The sequence below is a fragment of the Arachis stenosperma genome, chromosome 3 (genome assembly GCF_014773155.1).
Source record: "Arachis stenosperma cultivar V10309 chromosome 3, arast.V10309.gnm1.PFL2, whole genome shotgun sequence".
In the NCBI taxonomy this organism is placed as follows: domain Eukaryota; kingdom Viridiplantae; phylum Streptophyta; class Magnoliopsida; order Fabales; family Fabaceae; genus Arachis; species Arachis stenosperma.
This window is the reverse complement of record NC_080379.1, coordinates 144354460-144363616: the sequence shown is the minus strand read 5'-3', so window position 1 is coordinate 144363616 and position 9157 is coordinate 144354460. Positions and strand designations below refer to the sequence as shown.

Here is a 9157-nt window from a genome sequence, read left to right as displayed (position 1 = left end):
TTTGCATCAAAAATTTTTCAAAATTATGTTCTTGATGTTCATCATGATCTTCAAAGTGTTATTGGTGTTCATCTTGACATTCATAGTGTTCTTGCATGCATCTTGTGTTTTGATCCAAAATTTTTATGTTTTGGGTCATATTTGTGTTTTTCTCTTTCATCATTAAAAATTCAAAAAAATCAAAAAAATATCTTTTCCTTATTTCTCTCCAAATTTTCGAAATTTTGGGTTGACTTGGTCAAAAATTTTTAAAATTAGTTATTTCTTACAAGTCAAGTCAAATTTTCAAAATTTTAAAAATCTTATCTTTTCAAAATCTTTTTCAAAAATCATATCTTTCTCATTTTTTCTATTTCTCGAAAATTTCAAAATTATTTTTCAAAATATTTTCAAAATCTTTTTCTTATCTTTATATCATATTTTCGAAAATTCACTAATAATTAATGTGATTGATTCAAAAATTTGAAGTTTGTTACTTTCTTGTTAAGAAAGGTTCAATCTTTAAGTTCTAGAATCTTATCTTGTAGTTTCTTGTTAGTGAAGTAAGTAATTTCAAATTTTTAAATTAAATCTTTTTATCTCTTATCTTATCTTTTTCAAAAATTTTATCTTTTTCAAAATTTGATTTCAAAATATCTTATCTAACTTCTTATCTTCTTATCTTTTCAAATTTGATTTTAACATCTTTTTCAACTAACTATTTGACTCTTTGTTTGTTTCTTATCTTTTTCAAAACCACCTAACTACTCTTCCCTCTCTAATTTTCGAAAATATCTCACCTCTTTTTCAAAAATTCTTTTTGTTATAAATTTTAATTTTAATTATATCTTATATTTAATTTTCGAAAATTACTAACCCCTTTTTCAAAATTATTTTCGAAATTCTCCCTCTCTTTTCATATTCTATTTAATTATTTATTTACTAACACTTCTCTTCACCTCTCTTCATCTAAAAATCCGAACCATTCTTCTTCACTCTTCCCCCCTTTCTTTTTCTACTAACATAAAGGAATCTCTATACTGTGACATAGAGAATTCCTCTTTCTTTTCTTGTTTTCTTCTCTTTCATATGAGCAGGAACAAGGATAAAGGCACTCTTGTTGAAATTGATCCAGAACCTGAAAGGACTCTGAAGAGAAAATTAAGAGAAGCTAAGTTACAACAATCTAAAGGTAACCTTTCAGAAACATTAGAACAAGAGAAGGAGATGGCAGCCAAAAATAATAATAATGCAAGGAGAATGCTGGGTGACTTCACAAAGCCAACGTCCAAATTTGATGGAAGAAGCATCTCCATTCCTGCCATTGGAGCCAACAACTTTGAGCTTAAGCATCAACTAGTTGCCTTAATGCAACAAAACTGCAAGTTTTATGGACTTCGATTTGAAGATCCTTATCAGTTTTTAACTGAGTTTTTGCAAATCTGTGAGACTGTAAAGACGAATGGAGTTGATCCTGAAGTCTACAGACTCATGCTTTTCCCTTTTGCTGTAAGAGACAGAGCTAGAATATGGTTGGATTCACAACCCAAGGATAGCCTGGACTCCTGGGATAAGCTGGTCACTGCCTTCTTGGATAAATTCTTTCCTCCTCAAAAGCTGAGCAAGCTGAGAGTGGATGTTCAAACCTTCAAACAAAAAGATGGTGAATCCTGATGAGCGGATAATTTGTACGCTTTTTGGCATTGTTTTTAGTATGTTTTTAGTAATTTTAGTTGAGTTCTTAGTATATTTTTATTAGTTTTAAGTTAAAATTCACTTTTCTGGACTTTACTATGAGTTTGTGTGTTTTTCTGTGATTTCAGGTATTTTCTGGCTGAAATTGAGGGACCTGAGCAAAAATCTGATCCAGAGACTGAAAAGGACTGCAGATGCTGTTGGATTCTGACCTCCCTGCACTCGAAGTATATTTTCTGAAACTACAGAAGCCCAATTGGCGCGCTCTCAACGGCGTTGGAAAGTAGACATCCTGGGCTTTCCAGCAATATATGATAGTCCATACTTTGCCCAAGATTTGATGGCCCAAACCGGCGTTCAAAGTCACCTACAGAATTTCCAGCGTTAAACGCCGGAACTGGCACCAAAATGGGAGTTAAACGCCCAAACTGGCATAAAAGCTGGCGTTTAACTCCAAGAAGAGTCTCTACACGAAAAATGCTTCATTGCTCAGCCCAAGCACACACCAAGTGGGCCCGGAAGTGGATTTTTATGTCATTTACTCATCTTTGTACACCCTAGGCTACTAGTTCTCTATATATAGGACCTTTTACTATTGTATTAGAAGCTTTTGATCATGTTTTTATGATTGAACCCTCTTTGGGAGGCTGGTCTCACGGCCATGCCTAGACCTTGTTCTTATGTATTTTCAACGGTGCAGTTTCTACACACCATAGATTAAGGTGTGGAGCTCTGCTGTACCTCGAGTATTAATGCAATTACTATTGTTCTTCTATTCAATTCCGCTTGTTCTTTGTCCAAGATATCACTTGTTCTTCAACTTGATGAATGTGATAATCCGTGACACTCATCATCATTCTCACTCATGAACAAAGTGACTGACAACCACTCTTGTTCTACAAGCATATGAGGCTCTAGTGTTTATCTCTTGGATTCCTGATACACGATGCATGGTTGATCGCCTGACAACCGAGTGCTCGCCTGACAAACGAGCCAGCCATTCCGTGAGATCAGAGTCTTCGTGGTATAGGCAAGAACTGATGGCGGCATTCAAGAGAATCCGGAAGGTCTAACCTTGTCTGTGGTATTCTGAGTAGGATTCAATGATTGAATGACTGTGACGTGCTTCAAACTCCTGAAGGCGGGGCGTTAGTGACAGACGCAAAAGAATCACTGGATTCTATTCCGGCCTGATGAGAACCGACAGATGGATAGCCGTGCCGTGACAGGGTGCGTTGAACATTTCCAATGAGAGGATGGGAGGTAGCCACTGACAACGGTGAAACCCTTGCATAAGCTTGCCATGGAAAGGAGTAAGAAGGATTGGATGAAGACAGTAGGAAAGCAGAGAGACGGAAGGGACAGCATCTTCATACGCTTATCTGAAGCTCTCACTAATGATATACATAAGTATCTCTATCTTTATCTTTATGTTTTATTCATATATCATCTATACCCATTTGAGTCTGCCTGACTAAGATTTACAAGGTGACCATAGCTTGCTTCATACCAACAATCTCCGTGGGATCGACCCTTACTCACGTAAGGTATTACTTGGACGACCCAGTGCACTTGCTGGTTAGTTGTGCAAAGTTGTGTAGTGAATCACAATTTCGCGCACCAAGTTTTTGGCGCCATTGCCGGGGATTGTTTCGTGTATGGACAACTGACGGTTCATCTTGTTGCTTAGATTAGGTATTTTTCTTCAGAGTTCTTAAGAATGAGTTCTAGTGTTTCATGATGATCTGCTGAAATCTGGCTGGCTGAGAAGCCATGTCTAATCTTATTGGACCGAGTTTTCAACTTATCATCACAATAGCTTGTTGATTTCTATCAATCTTGCTATTGGAGCAATGATCTGCTAAGGCTTGTCTGGCCATTGGCCATGTCTAGTGTTTTGGACCAAAGCTTTCTTTGAAAGCTTGGGTGGCTGTGAAGCCATGTCTAATTCCTGGACCGGAGTCTTAGACTAGCATTGCAATGATTCCTGGAATCCAAAATGAGAATTCTGAAACCTTCATTTTCTATTCCCATATAATTTTCGAAAAAGCACAAAAAAATTTCAAAATCATAAAAATCAAAAATATTTTATGTTTCTTGTTTGAGTCTAGTGTCTAATTTTAATTTTGGTGTCTTGCATGCATTGTTTATTTGATCTTGGTTCTATTTTCAAGTCAAAAGTACAGGGAACTGAAGATTCAGAACATGCAGCAGAGGAATTACACAGAAAAAGCTGGGCGTTCAAAACGCCCAGTGAAGAAAGACAGACTGGCGTTTAAACGCCAGCCAGGGTGCCTGGTTGGGCGTTTAACGCCCAAAAAGGTAGTGCATTGGGCGTTAAACGCCAGAATGTGCACCATTCTGGGCGTTTAACGCCAGGATGGCACAAGGGGGAGGATTTTGTTTTCAAATCAATTTTTTTTCAAGTTTTCAAAGTTTTTCAAAATCAAATCTTTTTCAAATCATATCTTTTCAATCAAATGTTTTCAAAATCAATTTCTTTCCTTTTTCAAAGATACTTGCTAACAATTAATGATTTGATTGAACATTTCAAGTATGTTGCCTTTTCTGTTGAGAAAGGTTTAATGTTTGAATCATATCTTTTCTTGTTAGGCAAGTCATTAATTTTTACAATCAAATTTTTTTTAAAATTGTTTTTCAAATCATATCTTTTCAATCACATCTTTTTAAAACCATAACTTTTCAATCATATCTTTTTAATCACATCTTTTTCAAAATAGTTTCAATCATATCTTTTTAATTTCTAATTTCAAAATCTTTTTCAAAAATCACTTGATTCCTTTTCCACTTTTAGTTTTCGAAAATTATCAATTAAAGTTTTTCAAAATGTTTTCAAAATCTTTTACTTGATTTTCGAAAATTACTTCCCTTCTTCCCACATCCTTCTATTTATGGAGTACCACTCCTTCTCAATGCACAATTCGAACTCTATTTGACTAAAGTTCGAATTCTTCTACCTGTTCCTTCTATTTTTCTTTTCCTCTGACACCTCAAGGAATCTCTATACTGTGACATAGAGGATTCCATATTTTCTTGTTCTCTTCTCTCTCATATGAGCAGGAGCAGAGACAAAGGCATTCTTGTTGAAGCTGACCCTAAACCTGAGAGGACCTTGAAGTGAAAGCTAAGAGAAGCTAAGGCACAACTCTCTGTAGAGGACCTAACAGAAATCTTCAAAGAAGAAGAACCCATGGCAGCCGAAAACAACAACAATGCAAGGAAGGTGCTGGGTGACTTTACTGCACCTACTCCCGACTTCTATGGGAGAAGCATCTCTATCCCTGCCATTGGAGCAAACAACTTTGAGCTTAAGCCTCAATTAGTTTCTCTAATGCAACAGAATTGTAAGTTCCATGGACTTCCATTGGAAGATCCTCATCAGTTCTTAGCTGAATTCTTGCAAATCTGTGACACTGTCAAGACTAATGGGGTAGACCCTGAAGTCTACAGACTTATGCTATTCCCTTTTGCTGTAAGAGACAGAGCTAGGATATGGTTGGACTCACAACCTAAAGAAAGCCTGGACTCATGGGAAAAGCTAGTCAATGCCTTCTTGGCAAAGTTCTTTCCACCTCAAAAATTGAGTAAGCTTAGAGTGGAAGTCCAAACCTTCAGACAGAAGGATGGAGAATCCCTCTATGAAGCTTGGGAAAGATACAAACAATTGATCAGAAAATGTCCTTCTGACATGCTTTCTAAATGGAGCATCATAGGTATTTTCTATGATGGTCTGTCTGAACTATCCAAGATGTCTTTGGATAGCTCTGCTGGAGGATCTCTTCATCTGAAGAAGACACCTGCAGAAGCTCAAGAGCTAATTGAAATGGTTGCAAATAACCAATTCATGTACACTTCTGAAAGGAATCCTGTGAACAATGGGACAAGTCAGAAGAAAGGAGTTCTTGAGATTGATACTCTGAATGCCATATTGGCTCAGAATAAAATATTGACTCAACAAGTCAATTTGATTTCTCAAAGTCTGTCTGGAATGCAAAATGCACCAAGCAGTACTAAGGATGCTTCATCTGAAGAAGAAGCCTATGATCCTGAGAACCCTTCAATGGAAGAGGTGAATTACCTAGGAGAACCCTATGGAAACACCTATAATTCTTTATGGAGAAATCACCCAAATTTCTCATGGAAGAATCAAGAGAGACCTCAACAAGGTTTCAACAACAATAGTGGTGGAAGAAACAGGTTTAGCAATGGCAAGCCTTTTCCATCATCTTCTCAGCAACAGACAGAGAATTCTAAGCAGAACCCCTCTGACTTAGCAACCATGGTCTCTGATCTAATCAAAACCACTCAAAGTTTCATGACTGAGACAAGGTCCTCCATTAGAAATTTGGAGGCACAAGTGGGACAGCTGAGCAAGAAAATTACTGAACTCCCTCCTAGTGCTCTTCCAAGCAATACAGAAGAAAATCCAAAAGGAGAGTGCAAGGCCATCAACAGGGCCGAATTTGGAGAGGAAGTGAACGCCACTGAGGAAGACCTCAGTGGGCGTGCACTGACCTCCACTAAGTTCCCCAATGAGGAACCATGGGAATCTGAGGCTCAAAATGAGACCATAGAGATTCCATTGGACTTACTTCTGCCCTTCATGAGCTCTGATGAGTATTCTTCCTCTGAAGAGGATGAGTATGTCACTGAAGAGCAAGTTGCTAAATACCTTGGAGCAATCATGAAGCTAAATGACAAGTTATTTGGAAATGAGACTTGGGAGGATGAACCCCCTTTGCTCACCAAAGAACTGGATGACTTATCTAGGCAGAAATTACCTCAAAAGAGACAAGATCCTGGGAAGTTTTCAATACCTTGTACCATAGGCACCATGACCTTCAAGAAGGCTCTGTGTGACTTAGGGTCAAGTGTAAACCTCATGCCTCTCTCTGTAATGGAGAAGCTAGGGATCTTTGAGGTGCAAGCTGCAAGAATCTCACTAGAGATGGCAGACAATTCAAGAAAACAAGCCTATGGACTTGTAGAGGATGTTCTGGTAAAGATTGAAGACCATTACATCCCTGCTGATTTCATAGTCCTAGAGACTGGGAAGTGCATGGATGAATCTATCATCCTTGGCAGACCCTTCCTAGCCACAGCAAAGGCTGTGATTGATGTTGATGGAGGTGAACTGATCATTCAAGTGAATGACAAATCCTATGTGTTTAAGGCTCAAGGATATCCCTCTATCACCATGGAGAGGAAGCATGAAGAGCTTCTCTCAAATCAGAGTCAAACAGAGCCCCCACAGTCAAACTCTAAGTTTGGTGTTGGGAGGTCACAACCAAACTCTAAGTTTGGTGTTGAACCCCCACATTCAAACTCTAAGTTTGGTGTTGGGAGGTTCCAACATTGCTCTGAGTATCTGTGAGGCTCCATGAGAGCCCTCTGTCAAGCTACTGACATTAAAGAAGCGCTTGTTGGGAGGCAACCCAATGATTATATTTTATCTATTTTCCTTTGTTATTTTATGTTTTTTGTAGGTTGATGATCATAAGAAGTCACAAAATCAATTGAAAAAGCAAAAACAGAATGAAAAACAGGAAGAAAAATAGCACACCCTGGAGGAGAACTTGCTGGCGTTTAAACGCCAGTGAGGCTAGCAGTTGGGCGTTTAACGCCCAGTCTGGCACCATTCTGGGCGTTTAACGCCAGAAAGGGGCACCAGACTGGCGTTAAACGCCAGGAAAGGGCAAGAACCTGGCGTTAAACGCCAGAAATGGGCACCAGCCCGGCGTTTAACGCCAGAATTGGCTCAAAACGTGATTTTGCATGCCATTTGGTACAGGGATGACTTTTCCTTGACACCTCAGGATCTGTGGACCCCACAGGATCCCCACCAACCCACCACTCTCTCTCTTCTTCTTCACCCATTCACCAATCACCTCAATACCTCTTCCTCAAAAACCTTTCACCTATCAAATCCCATCTTTCTCTTCACCACTCACATCCATCCTTCATAAAACCACCTACCTCACTTTTCAAATTCAAACCACTTTCCCTTCCAAACCCACCCATACATGACCGAACCATGACCCCCCTCTCTCCTATATAAACCCTTCTTCACCCCTTCGTTTTCACACAACCTAAAACACCACTCTCCCTCTTTGGCCGAACAAAGCCATTCCCTTCTTCCTCATTCTTCTTCTTCTACTCTCTTCTTTCTTCTTTTGCTCGAGGACGAGCAAACCTTTTAAGTTTGGTGTGGTAAAAGCATTGCTTTTTGTTTTTCCATAACCATTTATGGCATCCAAGGCCGGAGAAACCTCTAGAAAGAGGAAAGGGAAGGCAAAAGCTTCCACCTCCGAGTCATGGGAGATGGAGAGATTCATCTCAAGGGTGCATCAAGACCACTTCTATGAAGTTGTGGCCTGAAGAAGGTGATCCCTGAGGTCCCTTTTTACTCAAAAAGATGAATATCCGGAGATCCGACATGAGATCCGAAGAAGAGGTTGGGAAGTTCTCACCAACCCCATTCAACAAGTCAGAATCTTAATGGTTCAAGAGTTCTATGCCAATGCATGGATCACCAAGAACCATGATCAAAGTGTGAACCCGGATCCAAAGAATTGGCTTACTATGGTTCGGGGGAAATACTTGGATTTTAGTCCGGAAAATGTGAGGTTGGCATTCAACTTGCCTATGATGCAAGGAGATGAACATCCTTACACTAGAAGGGTCAACTTTGATCAAAGGTTGGACCAAGTCCTCACTGACATTTGTGAAGAGGGTGCCCAATGGAAGAGAGATTCAAGAGGGAAGCCGGTTCAATTGAGGAGGCATGACCTCAAGCCCGTTGCTAGAGGATGGTTGGAGTTTATTCAACGCTCAATCATTCCCACTAGCAACCGGTCCGAAGTTACTCTAGACCGGGCCATCGTGATCCATAGCATCATGATAGGAGAAGAAGTGGAAGTTCATGAGGTTATAGCCCAAGAACTTTATAAGGTGGCGGACAAGTCTTCTACCTTGGCAAGGTTAGCCTTCCCTCATCTCATTTGTCACCTCTGTTATTCAGTTGGAGTTGACATAGAGGGAGACATCCCCATTGTTGAGGACAAGCCCATCACTAAGAAAAGGATGGAGCAAACAAGAGACCCCTCTCATCATGAGATCCCTGAGATGCCTCAAGGGATGCACTTTCCTCCACAAGACTATTGGGAGCAACTAAACACCTCCCTAAGAGAATTGAGTTCCAACATGGGACAACTAAGGGTGGAGCACCAAGAACATTCCATCCTCCTCCATGAAATTAGAGAAGATCAAAGAATCATGAGAGAGGAGCAACAAAGACAAGGAAGAGATATTGAGGAGATCAAGCACTCCATAAGACCTTCAAGAGGAAGAACAAGCCGCCATCACTAAGGTGGACCCGTTCTTTAATCTCCTTGTTCTTTATTTTCTTGTTTTTCGAAAATTTATGCTTTATGTTTGTCCATGTTTGTGATCATTAGTGTCT

General features: G+C 39.5%; 1 non-coding gene across 1 annotated transcript; it reads right to left on the bottom strand.

Moving 5' to 3' along the window:
- Positions 1-5281: 5281 nt before the first annotated feature.
- Positions 5282-5389, bottom strand: LOC130972696 (small nucleolar RNA R71). Its single transcript, XR_009083860.1, has one exon. It is a non-coding gene; the product is annotated as a small nucleolar RNA R71 (small nucleolar RNA).
- Positions 5390-9157: the final 3768 nt, after the last annotated feature.